The sequence below is a fragment of the Trichechus manatus genome, unplaced genomic scaffold, assembly GCF_000243295.1.
Source record: "Trichechus manatus latirostris isolate Lorelei unplaced genomic scaffold, TriManLat1.0 scaffold00049, whole genome shotgun sequence".
NCBI lineage: Eukaryota > Metazoa > Chordata > Mammalia > Sirenia > Trichechidae > Trichechus > Trichechus manatus.
Genome location: NW_004443985.1, coordinates 4,674,856 through 4,675,221, shown reverse-complemented (window position 1 = coordinate 4,675,221; position 366 = coordinate 4,674,856).

The following is a 366-nucleotide window of genomic DNA, read 5'->3' as shown; positions in this document are numbered from 1 at the left end:
GCTGTTACTACAATGATATCCTTTTAGTTTGTATTGACACTTACACAAAAACATATGAGGTTATACTGGGACGTTAAAAGGAACACCGTCGATTGGTGTATTGAAACCAATGTGCAAAATACGAGGCATTAGTAGAGTGAGAACACGTTGCCTTAACAGTGCAGGAAGATTTAACGATCAACTGAAAACAGGGCCAAGTATTCATAAATAATCGCCTGTTGATGTCGTTGATCGTAAAATGAACTAAAATTTTAGGACAATGATTCAGATAATTAGTGGTTTTGACTACCTGACTTACCTGAGAGAGGTGCCTCAATGTTTCTTGACAGAGATTATTGGATCCTAAAGATTTATGTGTTAAAAGAA